The sequence below is a fragment of the Streptopelia decaocto genome, assembly GCF_964273445.1.
Source record: "Streptopelia decaocto genome assembly, chromosome: 1".
In the NCBI taxonomy this organism is placed as follows: domain Eukaryota; kingdom Metazoa; phylum Chordata; class Aves; order Columbiformes; family Columbidae; genus Streptopelia; species Streptopelia decaocto.
The window spans coordinates 83,236,700-83,260,879 of record NC_138663.1 but is presented as its reverse complement, the minus strand read 5'-3'; the positions used below and the strand labels follow the sequence as shown (position 1 = coordinate 83,260,879).

The 24,180-nt window shown below is 40.6% G+C and overlaps 1 protein-coding gene across 6 annotated transcripts in view; it reads left to right on the top strand.

Annotated features, from left to right (window-relative positions):
- Positions 1 to 24,180, top strand: part of PRMT8 (protein arginine methyltransferase 8) — a 95,005-nt gene that overhangs the window by 6,230 nt on the left and 64,595 nt on the right. Inside the window, exon 2 of one of the 6 annotated variants that reach the window (XM_082042971.1) lies at positions 20,791 to 20,898. The exons of 4 other annotated variants lie outside the window; for them this stretch is intronic. The gene's annotated coding sequence lies outside the window, so the exon portion shown is untranslated. Of the gene's footprint in view, positions 1 to 742; positions 846 to 20,790; positions 20,899 to 24,180 lie in introns of those variants that run through there. One more of the 6 variants, XM_082042973.1, reaches the window with a different exon arrangement.

Below are 24,180 nucleotides of genomic sequence, written 5' to 3'. Positions count from 1 at the left end.
TATAGAGATAGCTCTGAATTAAAGCAGTGAGTATTCCACTTCACCACATTTTAATCCTGTACAATGCTCCTACTAGGACTAAGCTACTTAGGCTAGTAACAAGGCAGTTCTAATATAGTTGTGGGGGCTTTTTTGGTTTCTAGACAATTCAGTAATGGGGGAGCAGAAGTATGGCTCTGAGCCATCTTCCCCTACCAACTTCAGCCGTGCAGAACAGTAATTTAGCTCTGCTGAAGATCTCAGTGTAGTTAAATGCATTCCATTCCTTTCTCAAATTAATACTGAAAAGTCAAGACATTGACCATAATATTTTGGCCCCATTGAATAAATAACTTTCAGTTGGCATTAATAATATAAATAGGATCAAAAAAACTTTATGCTTAAATAAAGAATAAGAGCAATCACCCAAAGCAGAATTTCAAGATAAGGATGTCTTTGCATGGATCATCCTTTGCCAGCATAGGATTGTTCTGGTGAAGAGCATTTTAGTGTCAAGAAGACTGGTATTTTTTAGAAAGGATATCTTTCATCATGGTGACATCATAGGCCAGATCATATTGTGCCATTGTGGCGATGCTAAAAGAGAGGTTCCCTGCTAGTGACCACTTTGCACAGAAGTTGCTGTAATAACTCCTTTCCCAACTCTTTTCCCAGCACCAAATTATTCAGAGGAGAGTGTAAGAAGTTCTTAGGTGACTAGCTTTGCCATTGTTCAACCTTCCATGCCAAAAGCAAGTTTAGCAAGACTGACTGATGTGCCTTCCAGAGCTTCACCCTTGTCCTGGCTGTGAAAGATGAAGGCTTGTGCCCCTACCAGTACAAGCAGAGCAGAGAAATAAATAAAGGTAAAAAGCTTTAAGCCTAATATTTTAATACGATTTTTCCTCAGCCTTTCTAAGTTTGTAACAAAGTTCAGTCCATTGACAGATGAGGTGATGAGCAGTTGAAGGGGGTGAATGGTGAAACTGGTTGCTCCTTCTTCTGATTCTATAGAGAATCCTGCTGCCTGCTGTCCTACTCACTAGCTTCAATCCCAGCTTTATTTCGATCTACAGTTTAGGATAAAATGGGATTGTTCTTTCCATAATTTTCCTTCTTTTTTTGGGAAGAACCTCTAAACAGCAGAAAAAAGAAGCACTCATCTCAAGAAAGCAAAGCAGAGATTGCTCACTGTCCTGGTTTCAGCTGGCATAGAGTTAATTTTCTTCCTAGTAGTTCATAGAGTGTTTTGGATTTAGTATGAGAGCAATGTTGATAACATATCGATGCTTTAGATGTTGCTAAGTAGTCAAAGACTTTTCAGCTTCTCATATCATGCCAGTTGCACAAAAAGTTGGGAGGAGACACAGCCAGGACAGCTGATCCAAACTGACCAAAGGGATATTCCATGCCATATGATGTCATGTTCAGTATATATGCTGGGGGAAGAACAAAGAAGGTGGGGGGACCTTTGGATTGACTATGTTAGTCTTCACAAGTAACAGCTATGTGTGATGGAGCCCTGCTGTCCTGGAGATGGTTGAACACCTGCCTGCTCGTGGGAAGTTGTGTTGTTTTGCTTTGCTTGTGTGTGGATTTTGCTTTACTTATTAAACTGTCTTTACTTCAACCCACAAGTTTTCTTACTTTTACGCTTCTGATCTTCCCCATCTCACAGTGGGGAAGTGAGCAAGAAGCTGTGTGGTGTGTAGTTGCTGACTGGGGTTAAACCATGACACTTAATAAGTGGCTGAGTTAATCACTGCAAAGGGTGTCTTCACTATGCCAGAATGGAGCAATTGCTGACTAATCACAGCCCACCTGGCTCTTTCCTGTGTTCTTGAACAGGTAGTGACTAGCTCCATGGAGTCTTTTGGCATGCCATCGCTTTCAAGCTGTTGCATGGGAGCTGAGGCAATTTGCCCACTTCACAGTGACTGTGAGAGGATGGACAATATTTCACTCTTAGTATCTCAGTTTTAAACTGAGATTTAAGAAGTATAGAAAGATGAATGATGGTGGCTTTATTTATTTCTGCACTGGTTTGATTGAAAATGAGTTAATTTTCTTCATGCAGTAAGAAACCTTTCTTTTTCATAGCTAGCATGGTGATTATTTGGACTTAGTTTGAGAATAAAGGATAACACCCCAGGACAGAGTTAATGATTTTAATTGCTCTAGTCTGAGAGACAAGGACATTCTGAGTGCTCTGTCCACAGGTGTGAGGCAGCGAGGAAGGGAGGCATGGATGGGGCAGATCTTGACTGACATCCAGACTGATCAATAATATTCCACCCCATTAGCATCATGCTGCATATTTATCGAGAGTGGGGCTTTGAGTTTCTCCCTCTTGGGCGTCCCTGCTCTTGCTTGCTCTGGAGCGCTTTCTTTTGAGCTGAGGGAGTTTGATTTAGGATGTTTAGTTAGTTTTTTTGCCATTTGCAGAGGCCTCTGAGCCTTTCTGCCTTTTTCCTCTCTTTCTGAGATTGGCTTTGGGACCAGGTGCTGTTTCCTGGGACTGGCTGCTCAGAGTGTTTGTAAGGAATTGCCTTGAGTATCTTTTATTTCTTTTATATACACATACATATATATCCTAGTAGTGTATTAGTATTTTGTTTATGAGTATTTTGTTTTGTTTATTAAACTGTGTATATCTCAATCCAAGTTTCTCCCTTCCCTTTTTGATTTTCTCCCCCACTGGGGAGGAAGAAAGAGGGGGTGAGTGAGCGGCTATTGTGGTTGTATTGCTAGCTCAGGTGAAACCACGACAATTTCTTATAAGTTAGGTTTTTCAGGTCCAAGTTGTGAAAAAGCTATCTCAAAAAATCCAAATTTTAAAAGGTGTGTAAAATTTTGTCTTTTTCATAATCTGCATATTTCCATAATTTTCTCTTTTCCGTAATCTGCTTAATAGAAACTCAGCTTGAGAATCTGGAAGAGAAAATCCATTTATCTTCATATTATTGCACCAACGATTTTGAGATTTAGAGACCATAGCTGGAAATAAGGCAGACTCACTTGAAGAAGCACTCACTACTAAGTTTGCTTTTCTGAAATTTCTGTGAAATGGAGAAATTAAAGACCATTTTGCTTTGTATTTTGAGTGTGAAATGATAGGTGATCATAAATAAAATCTCAATGTCTTCACTTTTAAAAGTGGAGATAATATTTTAGTAACAAAACATTTGTAAGAAAATTATGGTGGGAATAAAACATTTAGCCAAAGTTTTAGACAAAGACACAATAAAGAAGGTGAGAAGAATAGTATTCTCCCTCATTTAAAATATTCTGTCCTGCAGCTAAGACATGCGCTTGGAAGTTTGTGTGTACTGGGGGCTACATTGTACCTTGGTCTGTTCTTCCCAGAGTGAATTCTTTAAAAAGGGGCGTTACCACATTTTCTAGACATTATTCACAGAAAAGGAGTTTCTTAAGCTTTTTGGAGAAAGGATGGGGAAAAACAAACAAACAAACAACTTTGGAAGAGGGGGCATGGAGGTATGCAATTTCTAAGACATTGTTTTATACCAGCTGCCTTGTCGGCTTTTCATAGTGGCAAACTCTTCATCATAGTGCAGTCAGAAAGCATCACATTCAGCATACTGTTTGGTCTGGACCATACCCTTAAGTTACTAGGGCTCTTCTTGTCCTGTCCAGGGATCCAGGTATATCTGAAGCATTCTGTCATGGTTCCACCGCCCCTTTTTAAAATAAAAAGTAGCATTTCCGTCTCTTGTAACAGTATGATGAAAGTAAACATACTGGTTGAGAAGCTGTGGTATACAGTGGTCTCCAAGGATTAGTATAGAAGTGTTCCTTCAGTGCCCACAATGCATGCTTGGGGTCACATATGGCCTAGCAGTTCTGTTCTTCTTGTGCTTTTCTGGCCATACAGCTTATGTTTCATCACTTCTAATAGCAGCAGAGCCCAGAATGTGTGACCAAGCTAGGGCCTTCCAACAATAATCCACCAATCCAAACTTGTTTCTGTTGCGGACCTTAATTTCTCACTTAGAATGGAGACCTTGCCATCTGTTTCAGTTTCTAGTCGTATTATTGTGTTTATTCATTTTACTGTCTTTCTGTCTGATAGGTCTGTTCCTTTCTTGACAGAAAGCTAATAATATTCCTTAGTGCTCATAAAATATGTCTCTGTCACTTTGCAAAGTAGAAGGCAAAATTACTATACTTTCAAGATCTATTTCCACCAGGCAAAACTGAATATTCTCATAATGCCTACTGGAAACAAAGGCATTCTTATCTCAAGACAGGCTAACCCTCATGTAAATGCACCAGTTTCAGCAGAATTATTTGTAATTTAGGTAGATTCAAAACCAGCTCACATGTATATGTAAAATTAAAAAGGATGAATCACTAGTGGTTTTGCTCAAGAATAGAGTTTTCATCATTCTGTTTCTTGATTGTAAAAAAAAAATAATCAGGAATATACTTTCTTGTATCCCTTTCTTAACTGTATTTAAAAGATGGGTCTGAAATACCAAAAGCTTATTCTCTTGTTAACATAAAGCTATACAAGCTTGATTTGTATCGACATGACTGTCACCAGCTGCTATTGAAATCAACTATATAGGTATCTGTCTTTTTACAGGTGTAGTTCAGAACCTATTGGAGTTAACATAAATTGCTGAAGATCTCTGAGCACTTTAGTAAAGATTCTATTACTAATGCAAGAAATGCTGAACACACTGGTTTGCTCATTTGTGTCAGTAGCACTCAGCATGATCATTTATTGTAGAATCAAGTTTCATACTGGCAAGATATTTAAAAACACTCCTCATCCACCTTATATAATAGGGAACAATAACAATTCCACTGGAACTAGTGGGATTGCCTTTGTTCTAATTGTTAGATACATATCCAAGCTTCTTAACTGCTGAAAACACATTGAAGTCAATTGTGGTATTTACAGCTTTCTTGAGAACAAATATGCTAGCCAACCCTGGTATCGATGGGTGATTAATCTCAGTATCTTAGAATTAAATTTCTCAGACTAGCTAAACCAAAACCAAATAATGTTTCATGGTCAAATATGAGCAAGTGTATTTCATTAGGCTAAATTTACAGTATGCTTAAGGACATGTATGTTGTCCTTGCTATAAATGTGGACTAGTCAGTCTGGGAAGTACACACAATTGCCTTAACAGTCTGAAGAAAGAGTAGTATTTCTTTGTCCGTTACTAAGCAGACTTATGAGAAACTTTTTTTTTACTGGGCCTTTTAATCTTGACATTTAAGTTTCGTCAGCTCCTTCAATGTAGTTGCAAAATACCATCACCATTAAAAAACAGCAACAACAACAACCAACCAACCAAACAAACCAAACCAACATTCATATCCAGTGTAGTTCCAGATTCTGGTAATTAATGACTTGTCAACAATATATACAGTCAAACTGACACCACAGTTTCTACTCTAACACCATTTCAAATCAAGGAAGTTACTCTAGTCCCCATCTTAGAACTAAAATGCAAATACAGTACACAACAAAAGTTCTAAATGAGCAACACTATGCTGTTTAATAACACGATAACTGTCTTAACGTTGTGATCATTTGTCATTTTAGCCACACAAAGAAGTATCCAGTTCTTAAACACACATTAATATGCTTAATTACAAAATTGCTTATCATGCGTATGCATCTATATAAATATATACACAATGTTTTGTATTTACCTAAATTCAAACTGCATGTTATGCTGTGACTTTCATTCCTTTGTGCACCCAGATTGTCATTTCTAAAAAGAACTACGTTAGAATAAGACACTACTATGCCAATGTGGGCTCATACTGTAAAATGATAAAAACCTGGTTAAAGTCTTATACCACATCAAATGCTTTTATACGGAATAGAGTCACAGAATGGTTTGAGTTGGAAGGGACCATAAAGATTATCTAGTTCCAACTCCCCTGCCATGGGTAGGAACACCTTCCAGTAGACCAGGTTGCTCAAAGCCCCATCCAGCCTGGCCTTCCAGGAATGAGACATCCATGAAGGACAGCAGAAGAGGACCTGATTCGATAATTCTATTCTATGATTCTATTCTCCAGGCTATAGGCATCTATTACTGACACTGGCATTAAACTGGTAGGAGTAGGATAGCTTGAGGTTCCCTCCCCTGGCAACTTTAGTTTAAAGGCCTCTTTGCCCATGTGGCAAGACGAAGATGCTGTTCTCTTTCTCTAACAGATAGACTGCATCAGCCCTGGGTAGATCAAGTTTCTCAAAGTGAGACCCACTGTCAAAGTATCTGAACCCTTGGCTGTGTCCTCAGTCCTTTAATAATTTGCTGATTTGCCAGATTCAACTGTCTCTTTCAAACCTGTTCCCTTTGACCAGGACAATTGATAAAAAAACTACCTGCACTCCAGAGTTCCTTATCACTGCTCCCAGGGCTCTGCAATCCTTCTTGATACTCCTCAGACTGCTCCTGGTTGTATCACTCATGCCCGCATGAAACAGCAGCAGCGGACAACAGTTAGTGGACTGCACGAGGCTTGGTAGTCTCTTGGTGACATATCTGATATGAGCCCCTAGTAAGCAGCGCATCTCACTAGACAGTGCATCAGTTTGGCAAAGAGTCACCTACTACTATCACCCATCACCTTTTCTTAGTTGAGCTTGTTATACAGGTAGCAGATTGAGCTGCCTTACTCAGCTCCAGCTTCTTTCCTGATGTGGGGGGTCTTTCCTCTTCAGTTTGCAGAGCGGTGAAGCAGTTATGCACCTCAAGCTTCAGCGGAAGTCTCTTCCTCCTGTTGGTCCTGACCATTGCAAGCTTCCATTCCTCTGCATTACTGGCCCTGCTCCCTTCTGTGTGTGCTGATGGGAGAGGTTTTAGCTGTTTGTAGGCTGTGGGTACACTGCAGACTGTACTTGGCATCAGCTATCTAACCCCTTCTCAGCCTTCCTGAGGTAAACACAGCCTTTTTACCACATCCTGCCACTGAGCCACATGCTGCATGGGTCCTCCACCTGAGCATACCTTTTGCAGGCAGGTCTGCCACCTATCCTTTCCCAAGGAGAAAGGTCTAGACACTTCCTGCAGTCTGAGGTTTGCACTACAGCCTCTCCAGCAGCTCCATCTGTGTAGAAGCATTGGCCACCACTGGTGTAGATGGTGCAGACCCCCCAGCCGGAGCTGCTGCCTTTGCTCTCAGATGAGTGGCCACCATTCAGCCTTGAGGGTCAGGCAGGATGAGTGCCCTTGTCTTGCTGCAGATGATCACAGAGCAGTGCTAGGTTGCGGGGTTATGTGTACTTCAAGTCTCCCACTCAGCCAGTGGAATGCTCCTTCTTCAAAGAGGCAGCCTCCCTGTGTACCCTTCCAGACAAACTGCCACACAACCTGCACCATAACATGCCACATTCTGTTTGCTCATCATGGTCATCAGTGCTCCCTCGGGCCGCCTTTTGTGGGAGTAGAGGGTGGCCGCTGTTACACGCCTTGTCAGACACTTTTTTGAGAGCTGCTGGCTCCTGGTGGATCTCTGTGCTCCCCTGGGGTTTCCCTAGCTCAGGAATGTCTCCGTGTACACCACTGTGAAGATGCATCTGCACATTGGGAAGTAATCCTCTGTTGACAGAAAAACTCTATGTTTAAAAAGGTAGTTTCACAGAAAAGTCCTAGCTTTTCATCCAATAATATCCTTCCTCTCTATGGGTGTTCTGACAAAATTGAGTTTAGTTATGTGGAGAATTACAGGAAGATGTAGCCTTCTGTTTCAAGTGGAAATAACGAGCTCACACTTCAGATACAGTGCTCAAAAGCTCTGAAGTAAGTTTAAATTCAACTAACTTGATGAGCTGTTAGGAATACAAACTCCAAATTCAGAAAGGGAGCATTTAAAAATATTTGTCCTTTTCAGTTTAAATCACTTCCAAGTATTCACACCTTTGATTCAGCAATTAAATATAACTAGTCTAGTTTTCTTAAATTCAGTAACACCTACACATCTCAGAGGTCAGAGAATAAGACAGCACACTTGCAAGTCAGACCAACTCAATTGAAATGCATAAAATGCAGTTTAGTTACTCTCACAGGGGTTCTTGATTTGAACATTTTGGCCAGTAAGAATATATTCAGAAATATGTAAAAATCTGGTTCTCAAAAATATTTTTCTTCAAAACCTCTTCAGAAATTTAGCCACTGTTACTAGAATTCCCCCACTCACTCTGTTCAAGCACCTTTCACCATTACCAGAGAATCTCTACTACGCAGAGTGTATTCGACTCAAAAGTACAAAGCAATTATTTATTGTCTAACATATCAAAGACAGTTAGGATTAACAAGTTATTAAGTGAAGCACTAATAGGCTTATCATTCCCAACATAAGACACACAAAGAGTCTTTGCTGGCTGGATAATCATGAAGCAGGTGGTGAAGAGTTAGATTCTGCTGCTGCTGCGAATGTTCATGTTTCATGTTGCTGTTGCCATCTTTAGACTCCTTTAGCATGTTATATCTCTTCACATTATTGTTTTTCTTCCTGAATCCTTGAACTTTAAATTTGTAGTTCACCATATTGTATCTTTCATGGCTCTATGCTACAGGCTTTGTCAAAACTCTCCATTACAATTTAGGATCTTTCTCAGGAGTCTGACCCATGGTTACACATCTGAGCAGCTGATCATTGCTAGACCTTGAATCACACTGCTGAACCATTAGGAGAAGGGGTTGGAGGGTACAGAGAGTAGGATGCAGCAACTAGGAAGACACTGAGCTGAATGGGTACTTCTGAAAACCGTAGGTGTACATTTCCGGATATTTCTCTGCCTACATACTGTTAAGTGTTGTAAGAAGCTTAGCCCACCTCCTCTAGCTGCTGTGGCCAAGGACCTCTCCTACCTGGCCACTGGAGCCCATGCTGGTGCCCTGGGCCTCTGCCCAGACTGAGGGACATGGCTGATGTTTTCCTGTTTGCAAATTCATCCAGTGATAAGGCTGCGCACATATCCCAGACACACACACACAGAGACACAGACACATACAGAGGACACCAATATGGCCAGCTACACAGGCTGGTACAGACAAGGCACTGCCTTCAGCAGCACCTACACACAAGACTCACATAAAAGACAATCCACAGACAGCCACGTCCCCATCTCCTCTTCAGTGTGCAAAGACAAGAAGGTCACTAGAGCAGGCACACAGACACACACACACCACTGTCCAGGTTCACAAGCACACACACATTTGCAGATCCCTTAATTCCTGGTGTGGCCCCTCTGCCTGTCCAGCACTCCTGCCTGGATCCTAGGCCCCCTTACTTGCCCCAAAGGGTCCTTGGCTTGCTGGCTTGGTGCTTGCTGCAAACACACAGCATTCACACACTCATCCCTCATGCACTCCACATTCACAAGTTACCCTAGGCATACCAGCATGGACCCTCTGTCCGGATGGACCCTGGCCCAGACCCTAGAACCCCGTACTCACTGTCTAATCCAGGCAGAGGTTTGCAGGCACACCCCAGGCACACCAGAACTGGAGAAGACACAAGACTCTCCCCCAGCAGCCAATACCAGGCCCATGGGCAGTCACCTATGGTCCCACTCCAATGGCACTGAGCTCCTCACTCGCCTCACTCACGCTGTCGCCCCGACAGCTGGTTTGGGAACAGGCACCATTCCCAGCCCAGTGGCTGGGAATTCAAGGCACCCATTGGCTCCAGGAGGTGATATGGAGACGCTGCTCACACAGTTGCCAGGCCAGGGGTGCCCACTCCCTGTTCTGACCCCCAGGAGCTGGCATCAAATTCCCCTCACTCACACACAAGTCTCACCAGTAGCTAGCACTGAGCCCTTGCAGCGCACGTTCACAGGGGACAGAGAGTGAGCATACACAGAGAGATGCTTATGAGAAGATTCAATAAGAAGATATAAGAAGCCAGGCTAGACTGTGGTGATCAGGCACAGGGCTCAGCCAGACAAGCATATTGAACGGCCTCGTTTTACAGTGACCAGCCTCTCACACCCTTTTCTCTCTATCCCCATTGTTCCCCCTGCTCCTTCTTCCCCTGCACTTCCCCCACCCCATGGGTCTGTACGGCTCTGTTGGTTTCCACATCTCTCGAAGTCTGGGGCCCGCTAATATGCAGTATCATCATCTGCAAAGTCCTGGCTGATCTTTTGGAAGTGGCACATGTGGTTTCTTGATAGCTCATCAGTTAGTGAGCATGGTGAGGTTTGTTTCTTGCCATTGTCTCCATGTTTGCTTTGTCAGGTCTATGTGCCTGTGTATTTTTTTCTTGTTTCCCCCTTTCCACAGTTTCCCAACTGATGGGTCCCCAGTCAGATAACCTCGCTGGAACAAACTTTCCTCACACTCTCACAAGCCCTTATCAGCTGATGTGACTGACAGGTTTTCTTCTCCTCACTGCCTCCCTTATCATGTCAGTCAGGTTTGTGTCCCTGTATTTTTTTGTTTCAGGCTTCCTCCTTTTCTTATTGTCCTGTTGCTTTGGAAAAGGTCCTGGACAGATTCCCATAAAGAAACAGACACTCTCCTTCCACATACCCTCCTTTCACATACCTTTGAAATCGTGGCCCTCAGCTACACTGTATATGCTTGTAATTGCTTACACATTTATTCTAGTTCTGCACAGATATTTTGTTTAGGTTAAACTTAGGGATTTTTAAAGGTTTACCTGGGATTATACTACAATAGGAATGGCCAAGTGAATTTTGTATTTTTGAATGATGGTTGTCCTGCACACCACACACATTGGTATAATTTAAACCAAGTCTGAGTCTTACAGTATACTAAACTTGTAGTATAATTTAAACCAAGTCTGTAGTTCACTTAAAGCAAGTCTTTGACTTACTGTGCATATTGTACAGTAAGTTTGATGACTCACAAATGCACTGGATTTAGCACATACAAACCACAATTGTCTGTGAGCAAGTCTGATGTTTCCTGAAACATACATGATTTCAGTCTAATCATGGACAAGCATGATAATCCTATCTTGGGTGACTGAAGACTCTAAACCATACTGAAATACTTTACATAGCTATAGATCCACTAAGAATGAATGGAAAAATCAGTCGTACCTGGTAGGTTAACTGTGCCAAGTATGGATAATGTATTAAGTCATTAAAGTCTTAAAAACTAAGATAGCTGTTTTGCTTCATTTAGAATCTCAATTTAACAGTAATCATGAAGTCACTGTTGTGCTTTTCACTGTGTATGACCAAGACTTATCTTTCTTGGAAGCCAAAATTATATCCTTACATAAATCCATGACCAGTACAAACCAGATGACCAGACAAATGCTAGAAGTACCTAGTTATGGTGACAATTTTCAAAATGATTTAGCAATTCTGAATTGTACTGTGTGCACTGAGTACCTTTTGTATAAAGAATAAGAACAGATCTCTAGCAGCTAGTTTCTCCTAAATCATTAGCAATATATTTTCTTGTAAGAAATGTCATATTAATGAACATCAATATTAACCACGTTCTATAAAGCAGCATTTATATTTTCCATGCTGTATGTTATATTTAGGGCCTCTTGACTGCATCTGACATTTTTGATTACTTGCAGATTTTTCAGAGGTGTGAAAGTCTAATCCCTATTAAAAACACAGAGGCCACTGGGTGTTGAAGTTTCTCTTAAAAGCCACTACCGCTTACAGCTCCACTAAGAGGTCTGTTAGTTGTAAGTGTGAAGAGTGGAATCATAATGAAGAATTAACATTTTTGACAGAAAGAAGAAATCTGGTATGTGATTCATGTTTCTACCCATTTCCTTGTTTGGTGATCTCAAATAATGAGGAAAAATAAAACCAGAAAATAGCTCAAACACTGATTTTACATAAAAATAAATTTGAATAAGCAAATCAAGGCAGGAGAAACGGGCTGACAGGAACCTCATGAAGTTTAACAAGGGAAACTGAAGTCTTGCACCTGGGGAGTAACAATCCCATGCATTGATATATGCTGAGGGCCACCCAGCTGGAAAGCAGCTTGGCAGAATAGGACCTGGGAATCCTTGTGGACATCAGGTTGAATAGGGCCCAGACCTATGCCCTTGCTGCAAAGAAGACAGTATCGTCAGCTGCATTAGACAGAGTATAGGCAGCAGGTTGAGGAAATTGATCCTTCCCCTTTATTCAGCTCTGGGGAGACCACACCTGGAGTTCTGTTTCCAGTTCTGAGATCCTCAGTACAAGAGAGACATGGACGTACTAGAGAGAATGTAACAAAGGGCCAGGAAGATGGTTAAGGGACTGGAGCATCTCTCATGTGAGGAAAGGCTGAAAAGGCTGGGACTGTTTAGCTTAGAGAAGAGAAGGCTCAGGAATATAATCAATGTATATAAATAAGTGAAGAGAGAGTGCAAAAAGGACAGAGCCAGGCTTTTTGCAGTGGTGCCTAGTGACAGGACAAGAGGCAATGGGCAGAAACTGAAACAGAGGAGGTTCCATCTGAATATCAGCAAATACTTTTCTACTGAGGGTAACCAAGCACTGTCACAGGTTGCCCAGGGACGTTGTGGATTCTCTCCCCTTGGTGATATTCAGAAGCCATCTGGATGTAGCCCTGGGCAACTGGCTTGAGGTGGCCCTGCATGAGTCGGGGGTTTGGAGCAGATGACCTCCAGAGGATTCCTTCTAACCTTACCTGTTCTGTGATTCTGTCATCCCATTAAATCAAACACAAGATAAAAATAAAATTGGAAATCTAAAAGCTTTATATATCTATAAATAATGCATTGCATTATTTTTCTTTCCTTGGTTGATACTTAAAAAATCCAATATATTTAGAAATCTGTAACAAAGGAACAAAGTCCCTGGGTTTCCTCAAACATTCAGTCCTATGAAATGCTGAGTATCTTCACATGTCCATTGACTATGATTTCTTTCACACCTGATGAACTGAGGTCTCAATAAAATGAAAAGGACCAATGATTTATTACAGTCACTGGATTGTACAGTTTGCACAATCCAGAACAAAGGAAATAAAGACAATTAATTACTGAATGCATTTGTGAACAATTCTATATTTGACTTCTATCACTTTGCATTCATCTAAGTCTTTTAACTGCTGGATTTGACTTCAGTATCGCAGACACCAACTTAAGATCAAAATCCTACTTAATCATCTGTTTTTCAGTGAGAAATACTAGGTTGAAGAAAGATGATGGAAATTACTTGGACCTTTTAAAGGAAGTAGGGGAGATGCAGTTGTCAGATTCCTTTGTTCTTCCTTCATCTTTCAATCATTGATATCTTCATGGTGTGGTCTTCAAAAGAAACCTTATTACTTGTGATATACAATTTGTGTCAGTTGTGTTGCTGGTGGCAGAACAGTGCACTCCTCTGACTCACGTCATGATTCAGAATTCTGCTGAAAATTACTATGTTGTCAGTCAAAAGAAAAAAATAAGCACTGTTTTTAATTTGACGCTGAATGGTTTTACCTCCAGTGATTCAATATCTCTAGAAACCCCATTTGTACAGGCTTTTTGCATTGCTTAACTTCCTGAAAAGTTTCAAGAGTTATTCAAGTCACTCTTTTGGGATGTTCGTGATAGCAGTAATTTGTTTTCCATGCTATTTTAAGAAATATGCACAACTCATTGGTTAGGGTCCTGTTGTTCTCTATCATTGGATCAACAAATCTGTTATTTTCTGTTGTTATTATTTTACTTTGCATAGGTGAAGTAGGATCTGGATTCTGCTCACATGAATTTGAATGCTTTAACAAAGTGTCTGAGTTGATGGCCTACTTGTCCTGTCTAGGACACCTCTGAATGGCAACTCTGCCCATCTCAAAGCTGAATCATGTCTTTAAAAAGCATCTTTCTTTCTATTGATTGTAGACAGAGCCTATGGTGGTCCGGCTGCCAAACTTCAGTAATATTAACAGACCAAACACAGTGTTTTTTCATTTGTATGACAGTCCTGAAAACATATTCCCCTGTTTCATAGTTCTATAGAAAATATCTTTCTTTTCTTTTTCACATTTTCAGAATCTTATGCCTATCAGAATGCTTTCCCTCCCCATTAATTCTGAAAGTGCAGGCAGTAAAGAAGTGAGAGCTGATGCTGCTTCTCCAACCATTCCACAAAGAGGAGAAATATTTAAAGAAAGACTGTTCTGTGTCAATAAAACCTTGAATCACCTTGAGTCTTATCCCACTCTCCATGATAATTTATTGTAGCATCCAACAATCACCACTAGACAGACTGGGAAAGAGGTTTCTTTCTTGACAGTGAGGTATGAGTAGGACTGGAGTAACCTAAATGCTGTTCTTGTCCTGAGATTCATTAAAAAGATAGATCAGCTTTGGCAAATCTGAATTCAGTGACATGGCCAGCAGCAGGCTATAGGAAAATACTATTTTTGCTTCTATTACTTTTCTCTCTTCTGTTTGTTTTGTTCTTGTTGTGGGTTTTTTTTTGTGGATTTTTTTTTGTGGTTGGTTTGTTTGTTTGTTGTTGTTGTTGTTTTTTGTGGATTTTTTTTTTCCTTTCATATTTCTTAAATCATGTCAATGTTCAGAAAACTAGCAAGTGAAACTTTCAGTCCCATCCTTTGGCTCACAGCTATCTTAAACAATGCATAGATTTTGATGATTTTTTTTCCCCATCCACCAGCATATCAAAAGGCAAGAGAAACTGAAGGCCTGTTCTACCAGCGGAACACAGAAGGGGTTGGTGCAATGAAGAATTTTGCATTACTTTACATCATGCTGTGCCCATGACGTGTTTAAAGAACAATAATGCCAGCCTCATATGTGGAAAGGTGATAAGACTGTCTAAAAAAAGACATGGAATTTGCGTCAATGTGTTCCTTTTATAGGCCTTTCAGTACCTGGAAACTTTTATTCAATATTTTCAAGGTTTCTTCACAACTGTGAATAGTAAAAACCTTTCTAAAGCTGAGATTGACTCTCTGAGGTTTTCAGGTTGAGAAAAGTCACATGAATCAGTGTGAGTCACAGGTCAGAAACATTTTCATCAGAGAACATCGGTCTTCCTGCTAATCAACCTATTTACTCAGCATCAGTCCAAGACTTATTTGAACAGAAGCCCAGTTATACAGATCTTTCTACTGTCAGTTATATTTTCTGCTCATATTGTCTCTAGCAATTTCCTTTTTGCTCTACAGTTCTTCTAAGACACATGTACAGTTTGTAGTGATTCTACAGCATTCATTTGAATTATTAGGTTGGTGCAAAAGTAGTTGCAGGTTTGGACCATGAATTTTAAATCATAACTAAGCTCAAAAACATCTTTATTAATCAAAATAGGAACCAGTACAATCAACACATTTTTGCGAATGAGAAATAAGTTTGTTTATTCCTGTAGCATAAAAATCTGTGCTTTGGGATTTGATGAACTCTTGGAAAGCATTTTCTATATACTGCAGGTTGTGGAAGCATTTTCCCTGCAAAAAGTTGTCAAGATGCTTGAAGAAGTGGTAGGTGGTTGGTGAGAGGTCAGGTGAATATGGCCCATGAGGCAAAAAATAGTAGCCCTATTTGTTCAACTTATGAAGTGTTGGTTGTGCGACGTGCAGTCAGGCATTGTCGTGGAGAATAATTGTGCCCTTTCTGTTAACCAATGCCAGCTGCAGGCGTTGCAGTTTTCAGTGCGTCTCGTCAATTTGCTGAGCATACTCCTCAGTGTAATGGTTTTGCCAGGACTCAGCTGTAATGGATCAGACTGGCAGCAGACCACCAAACACTGACCATGACCTTTTTTTGGTGCAACTTTGGCTTTGGGAAGTGCTTTGGAGGATCTTCTCAGTCCAGCCACTGAACTGGTCATTGCTGGTTGTAGTAGGAAATCCATTTTTTTGTCACACATGACAATCTGCTCAAGAAATGGTTCATTGTTGTTGCAGAGAATAAGAGAAGATGACACCTCAAAATGACAATTTTTTTTTTTTTTCAGTCAGCTCATTAGGCACACACTTATCGAGCTTTTTCACCTTGCCAATTTGCTTCAAATGCTGAATGACCATAGAAAGGTTGACATGGAGTTCTTCAACAACTTCTCGTGTAGTTTTAAGGGGATCAGCTTCAATAATTGCTCTCAACTGGTCATTGTCAACTTCTGATGGCTGGCCACTATGCTCCTCATCTTCAAGGCTCTCATCTCCTTTGCAAAACCTCTGGAACCACCGCTGCACTGTACATTCGTTAGCAGTTCCTGGGCCAAATGTGTCATTGATACTGTGAGTTGTCTTCGCTGCTTTATGGCCCATTTTAAACTCAAATAAGACAATCACTTGAATTTGCTTTTTGTCTAACATAATTTCCATAGTCTAAAATAAATACAAAATAAATAGCAAGTGTCTTGGTTTAACCCAAGCTAGCAATACAACCACGATAGCTGCTCACTCACCCTCCTCCCCATTCCCCCCAAATAGGGGTGCAAATCGAAAGGGAAGGGAGAAACTTGGGCTGAGATAAACATGGTTTAATAAAATAACAAAATACTAATACACTACAAGTAAAAATATATATAAAATAGAAATAGAATATAAAATAAAAGCTACTCAAGGCAATTCCTCATGAACTCCATCCACACTGAGCAACTAGTCCCAGGAAGCAGCACCTGGTCTGTAACAGCTGATCCTGAAGAGAGAAAAAAAGGAAAAAAAGGCAGAAAGGCCCAGAAGCCTTTGCAAAACCACAGAAGGCTGAACTAAATGTCCAATACAGAACTCCCCCAGCTCAGACAGAAAGAGTGAAGAAAGCTAAGAGGCGAGAGAGACCAGAGAATTCTGACTCTCCTTAAATATGAAGCATGACGCTAATGGATGGAGTACTCTTATTGATTAGTCTGGATGTCAGTCAAGCTCTGCCCCATCCATGCCCCAGTTCCTTGATGCCTTACATCTGTGGGCAGAGCACTCAGAATGTCCTTGTCTCTCAGACCAGAGCAATTAAAATCATTAACTCTGTCCCGGGGTGTTATCCTTTATTCTCAAACTAAGTCCAAATAATCACCATGCTAGCTATGAAAAAGAGAGTGTTCTAACTGCATGAAGAAAATTAACTCATTTTCAGTCAAACCAGCACAGCAAGTAATAAGTCAGTAGCAAAAAAAACCCACCCACCATAAAGCAAGAAAATCACATTAAAATGATGTATAACATAACTACATTTATGTAAGAATGTATTCCAATACCAAACAGCAAATTTCAACGATGCAAAACCTGTGATTACTTTTGCACCAACCTAATACTTTTCTATTACTGCATAAGGAAGGGGAAAGATGAACCACTCATGCACATACATGTTAGTCTTGCTTCTTGCTGCCTGTGTGCTCTTGTGAATGTACTAGGCAGAGCCAAAGCTTTTCACAACAAGAAGGAAAAATCAGGACCCACACAGGATGTCAACAGAAAAGAGTATGTGTCAGCTACAGAAATAGGGTAGCAGAATGCAGGCTGCCCTTGCATGCCTGAGGCCTCCAGGAAAGATTCAGCTTCAGCTGACACTGTGGTGCAAGTAGCTGTTGCTTGTTGCACAGAGTAGCGGGTCAGATGTTGTGGACAAAGCATTCTACATTTGTGTCTCCATGAATCAGGTGAAGATTTCCAGGCATTCCTAGCCAAGCGTGTGCCTGCTCTCAGCACGCAATAACATATGCTGCCTTTGTCGCAAATGAGTTGAATGCAGCTCACTCGAAAGGCAGAAACACGATATGTTTTTACTGAGGTAACATAATAATGTGACAGATTTCAGCGAACTAGATGGAATTTAACAAAGTATAACAGTGATTTATTAAGGTTCAGCAAGTTTGATGGCAAGGTTCACCTTATTAATTACCGCTTGGAAGAAATATACAAAGGAAAATTGAGTTAGAATTGAGTTAGAATGATTCACACAGAGATGGGACATGCAAAAGGTAAGAAAGACCCTCCCATTGAGTCACGAGGTTCAGAGTGGACCCTCTTGCTTTCTAAGCTCCTTATGTAGCCTAAGTGCATCTAGGTCCAATCTAAGTCTCAGACTTGGACAATGGTTTATGTCTAATGGAATTATCTATACAAAGTTTATATTAATATGTATTAGTAATGTTTCATTAGTATTGATTCAGCATACTACCAGTAACTTGCCAAAGAACTGCCATTGGTAAAAGGTGCCTCAAGGAGCAGCCTTGAGAGGCATCCCAGCTCCAGGAGAGATCACTGCCATGCAGCCACTCTGCCTAGTAGGGAGAGCTCAAAGAAGGCTCACCTAGGCTGTCACATTTATGGAATAAAGTAGCTGTCTTGTAGTCAAATCACATGCAATGGAAAGGTAGGCATGAAACTCCTTGTACCCACAACTTTCTTTGTTCCTTGATAAATGAGTCTTGGAAAAGTCACTCGCTTTAATTGCAAGATTGGTGTTCCAAGCTTATATGCATTGATGCTCACTGTGTCACTTTGCTCCTTTGCGGGTTTTCAGAGAACTGGCTCAAACTACAGGAGTTCTTGGCCTAACTGTGGCTCAGGCCTTTTCCTCCTTTGGACCCTGTACCAAACTACTGCTAGTTTGGTTAAGGGGTCAGGTGCATCCGTCGCAGCCTTATGAATCAGCATGAATGGAAGTACTGAGAGAAAACACCCAAGTCCTCATGAAAATGGCAACAGCAAGAGAGGGAAATTGTTGCAGCAAAAGCCAGGATGGAGACAGCCCCTTAATGAATAGGAATGGAGGTGGTTCAAGGTAGACTATTTGTGATATTTTAACTAACCTGAAACCATTTGGTATATAATTCATACATTCTTACTGCAAAGTAAGCCTCACGAGAGAAGGTGCACTCTTCATTGTAAATCTGAAAGGGATGTGTCTTCCTGAACTTCCACATACCCAAGACAGAACAGTCAGAACTTTCCTTCCACTACGCACTTAACCACCCTTGTGAGGCAGAAAAGCTAGTATTTTTGTTTTAGCAGCTGGGGCTCCTGAGCACAAGTTAAAGGCTTTCTGCCAGTTTTCTCCCCAATGATTTGTTTACAATTGGACCCTTTAAGTCTTATAAAAATAAAGCTTGAATGTCTTGACAGGAGTTTTACTCTGATTACAAATGAAAATACCAGTTGCAGATAGGTGTTAAAAGTCCAATATTCCCTTAGCCAGTTTATTTTAGATATTGCATATATGAAGAGTATACAGGTAAATATAAAAATTTTTATTAATGTCTTATTTGAAAAAAGTTGATGTTACATGGGATTTCTGATTCAGTAAGGTAATACAAAATACACTGAAGACACCATACAAATTTAAGTTACACTTAGCAAAATGTAGGAATTGCAATTGCAGTTCAATCATAATACCAGTGTAATATGCTCACTGTCATGACATTGGGTGTCCCCAGTCACAGGGGAGGAATACATGAGTTGAAGGCAGCTCAAGCCCATTGCTGTCATTGAAATTATTCTGTTAGTTGTTTACATTTTGTACATTATGTTGTGCTGAGCCATGTAATGACTTCCCACATACAAGTCTAGCTTACTCAGGAACATTCATGCTCTCGTAACGAACTCAGGGAGAAATATTTAAACCACCAGTTTGATAGCTGCTTATCTGAAACAAAAGTCACCATCTAGTCCCTTTTGTGTTGAGATAAAGTCAGCTTCTTTGCAACAGCCATGGTCAGTCACACTGCATTATTCTCTGAGTTTTTATGGGCACACCACCCTTGTCCATCTCTAGTCAGACTTCTTCCATTTTAGGGCTTAATTCAGAGTCAGATTGCACCTCTAATTCAGTCAGTCACAGGAGGATGCAAGACTCTGATAACCCACACCAAGAGATGGCTGACTCCTTCGAAGTTACACAATGACATGTACTTAAGATTAACGCAGAGGACAAAAACAACCTGCCAGCCTGGTTATTGCAGGTGATCAAGAGAAAAAAATTGTGCTGTAACACAATAAGACCCAGTGAGCTATGGTTCTAAAGTGGTAGAGTGTCTTTACTCTGTGCAGGGAAACAAATTGTTTTTTGCTAATTGGCAAATTGAAGTGCCAAATGACTGTTGCTAGTGTTGGTGCCTGTTTTCTGGCAGTTCTGAAGCTTCACTGAACTGTGTAAATCAGTGTCCTGATTTTCTTTGGCACTTAAACTCAGGAATTGCTATTTCTATGTTTTAGTCTTTCTGTCCTCATTTATCTTGCAGGGGTTAAAAAGTAATAATGGATTGACACCATAAAATCGGCAAAGTAATGGACTCTTAAAGCCATGTTTTAAGGTTTTAAAAGTAGCATTTCTTATTCAGCACGAGGGCCAAAATGGGGGTGTTCCTCCATAGGTCTGCCACTGACTGGTTGGTCATACATGGTTTATATTGACAGAAAAATTACATGTTCATTACAGTTCTTGACAACCATTAACATATTCCATGCCTATTCTAACACAAGCTATCTTTTTAAGCAATGTTAAGTAATATTCACATGTTTCTCAGTTACTTCTCAGTTACATGTTTTAAAAGACTATGTCGTAAAACTATGTCAGTTTTAAAAATAGGGTATGATTACTAAGTGCAAAGATTCTATGGTTACAAGGTCTGCTTATACAAAGATTCTGTGGTTACAAGGTTGGTTAATTTTTAAAGGTTGCTACCTTAATATTCTCCTAAACTCTGAGTTCTATAATTCCTTAAAACACAGTCTAATAATTAGAAATAGAGGTATCAGATAAACCTGGATACTTCTTAGGCAGAGACCTTCTCTAGAGCTGAAGTACCTCTGAAACAACACTGAAGCGTAGATCAAAAGCTTGACTAAGACATGGAGTAGGTGATCAATTGGAATTTTTTTCCTCTCTCTCATAATACAGCTCAGCAAAGAATGTCTTTCTAGAACTTTTGTGAAACATCTGTGAAGCTAAGTAAGAGTGGAAGAGAATGACTGGGTTATCAGAAGTGAAGTGACATTCAGGGATCAGGTAATTAGAAATTTCTAAGCAGAGGAGGGCTTCCATTAACTTTTCTGCTAATTTTAGAAAATAATTTGTACAGATAGAACTCTCTGGTTATTTTTGTGAAAATAATTAGCCTCTAGAAATAGCAACGCTCTACTTTTTCAAGTGAATTTCAGCTTACTGCCTGATACTGACAAAGACCCCCAAAGTAACTCGTTTTATAGTTGACTATCACTTTCTGGTTCTTGTTCCCTGTGTCGCCAGAGAATCAGTCAAGATGATGATGAGGTGGGGAAGAGGCTGTCCAGTGGCACAAGAACTTCCCCTACAAGAAACATATAATGAACATTGATAATGGGAGCGGTAGCCCCCTCCTTTTTCTCAACACATTTCATGCATTTGCCAAGGTGATGTAAACTAGTTTTAAAGTACCAAGGTATTTTTGTTCCCTTTCCATTTTGCCACTGCATCACAGAATGTTAGGGACTGGAAGGGACTTCAAAAGATCATCTAGTCAAATCCCCTGCTGGAGCAGGAACAACTAGATCAAGTTACACAAGAATGTGTACAGGCAGGTTTTGAATGTCTCCAGAGAAGGAGACTCCACAAACTCCCTGGGCAGCCTGTTCCAGTGCTCTGTCACCCTCACTGTAGAGAAGTTTCTTCTCATATTTAAGTGGAACCTTCTATGTTCCAGTTTACACCCTTTGCCCCTTGTCTTAGAATTGGTTATCACTGAGAAGAGCCTGGCTCCATCCTCCTGACACTCTTTACATATTTATAAACATTAATGAGGTCACCCCTCAGTCTCCTCCAAGTTAAGGAGATCCAGCTCCTTCAGCCTTTCCTCATAAGGAAGATGTTCCACTCCCTTAATCGTCTTTGTGGCTCTGCACTGGACTCTCTCCAGCAGTTCCCTGTCCTTCTGGAACTGAGGGGCCCAGAACTGGACACAATATTCTAGATGTGGTCTCACCAGGGCGGAGTAGAGAGGAAGGAGAACCTCTCTCAACCTACTAACTACACCTTTTCTGATACACCCCAGGATGCCATTGGCCTTCTTGGCCACAAGGGCACAGTGCTGGCTCATGGTCATCCTGCTGCCCACCAGGAAAGTCCCTTTCCCCTACACTGCTCTCTAACAGGTCATTCCCCAACTTTTACTAGTACCTGGGGTTGTTCTTGCTCACATGCAAGACTCTACACATGCCCTTGTTATATTTCATTAACTTTTTCCGTGCCCAACTCTCCAGTCTGTCCAGGTCTCGCTGGATGGCAGCACAGCCTTCTGGCATGTCAGCCACTCCTCCCAGTTTGGTGTCATCAGCAAACTTGCTGACAGTCACTCTATTCCCTCATCCACATCATTGATGAATATGTTGAATAGTACTGGTCCCAGTATCGACCCTTGAGGGACTCACTATATACAGGCCTCCAACCAGACTCTGCCTCATTGACCACAACTCTCTGGCTTCTTTCCTTCAGCCAGTTCACAGTCCACCTCACTACCCAATCGTCCAGTTTCTTTTGTGTCCATCTTGAGAAGTTTCTCACAAGGGGGTATATCACTTCTGGTTTATTTGTACATTACTGGAACCATTATTCTTATGCAGCAGCAATTATAGTAGCAACCAACAAGAACATCATAATAGAAAGTTCACACATCTCTGGCATTGTAGCTTCGTAACTCTTTATGCAATGATCTGTGACACACTCTTCCTCTTCACTGCGTTCAACTTTTATGTTTTCAGTACAGGCTCCTGTAACTTCTGTTGCTATTTCTACAACAAGCTGTACCTTGTGATGTGAGGGATTTTTAAGTAATCTGGGACATATCTCTCTTCACTTGGAGATGAATTAAAACCATCAGTCACATTTACATCTCTGCTCACTGTTCCACATAACTGTAGCACAACTTCACTGGTATGTAGTTGATCACAAAGTGAAAACAACTGCTAAAAGAGCTAGGGTTTCATGACTCAGAAAATGACTGTGTCCTTAAAAAGAATTTTATTTCAAAAAAGAGCTGAATTACCTAGTCATCCTTAAAATACAACTGTTATCACTTGTTAACAGGCCCCTTACATTCTGGCTATAGATTCCTATGCACCATTCATGGCTTCTTAGCTGTGACAATAAATAATCTGTAATTCAGAATTTATGTGGAGTTATATCACCCAGGTGGGTGACACACCACACATTCTGAAGGCTTTTTTTATAGGGTCTTGTACACTGAAATTTGGACTCTGCAGATGAGTGAAAGGGGGGATCTTTTTATTTCCCTGTACAGTCTATGCACACTGTGAGCTATACTGTAGAAAAGAAGTATTAAGGTGCCACTGATGATACACAGAGAAGGGAAGGGGCAGAATAATGAGAAACCAAGATCTTCCTCCCAACTAGTCCAACTAGTTTGTGTGAAGGCAGTCCTAAAAAACTGTCATTATTTACTGAGCCTGACATTACAGGAGAAAAAGGAACTGAAATGGAGAAATAAACTTAACAGCAGAGTCAATTATACTGTTAAGGAGGCATTCTTTATTGACAGCACTGGGGAGCTCTGGGGATCATTCTCCATAAGTGCTCCAATGACTGGACACTCTTGCGTTGCTTATATTCACACAATTATTACATCTTAATTACAATTTTAAGACATTTTTAACATACAATATATCTACACTAAGAAATAATAGATAAAATTGGTTATAATTGATTGTTTCTTACTTTCAGTACATCTATTAATTATTAGTTATATCTAAACTAAGCACTCTGCTTCCAAACAATGTATTACTTAATCTTCTGTCTCCCTCTTGCCATGCAGAAGGATCTAAAACTTGAAAAATATCCCCTCATTTTGCAGGTGATCAGAAATCATTTATCATGTCAATTGGTTAATGATGGGTATGTCTTATATAACTTAATCACAGTATACATTCATTTAGCAGCTTCTCTTCAGAACTGAAACATGACTTGCTAAATAACAACACAGAGTTTGAGCTACTCCCAGGGAAACATAGCATGGAACAATTTATTCATCATAATTGTTTGCAAAGTGCCAAATCTACCCAAGCAGCAGAGAACATCACCCACCAGGAACCCTGAATTATCAGTGTACATGTGCCCACAGGAAGAACTATTAGCCTTGTCCCAGCTACTGCCTCACAATACCCAGGTTGCCTAGAACTAGTGCTGGATTGAGAGGACCTGAGGACTCCACTCATAGTCACATGTAAATCTGAGGGTTTATGTCGTGTCTCAAAAAATGAGGCAAGACTGGTGCTATTTGACTACTTGTATTGCAGAATA